The 235-nt window shown below is 48.9% G+C and overlaps 1 long non-coding RNA gene across 1 annotated transcript in view; it reads right to left on the bottom strand.

Moving 5' to 3' along the window:
- LOC108790451 overlaps positions 1 to 235 on the bottom strand; it is an 18,430-nt gene that overhangs the window by 17,154 nt on the left and 1,041 nt on the right. The gene's annotated exons all lie outside the window — the stretch shown is intronic.

Genomic DNA, 235 nt, shown 5'->3' with positions numbered 1-235 from the left:
TGACAGTAAGGGGCTTCTGGTGAGAAATTGGGGACTCTGAAGTGAAAGGAGGGAGCTTCTGATGTGAAGGGGGGCTCCTTATGTGAAAGGGAGGACTCTGATGTGAATGAAGGCTTCTGTAAGAAAGGAGGGGGGAGTCTGATGTGAAGGAGGGTTGGATGTTAAGGGGGCTTCCGTAGTGAAGGGTGGCTTCAAGTTAAGGGGACTTCTCATGTGAAATGGAACACTCTAATAT

This window comes from Nanorana parkeri, unplaced genomic scaffold (genome assembly GCF_000935625.1).
Source record: "Nanorana parkeri isolate BGI_ZX_2015 unplaced genomic scaffold, ASM93562v1 scaffold475, whole genome shotgun sequence".
Classification (NCBI taxonomy): Eukaryota; Metazoa; Chordata; class Amphibia; order Anura; family Dicroglossidae; genus Nanorana; species Nanorana parkeri.
The sequence above is the reverse complement of the archived record's forward strand: the minus strand, read 5'-3'. Positions and strand labels throughout refer to the sequence as shown.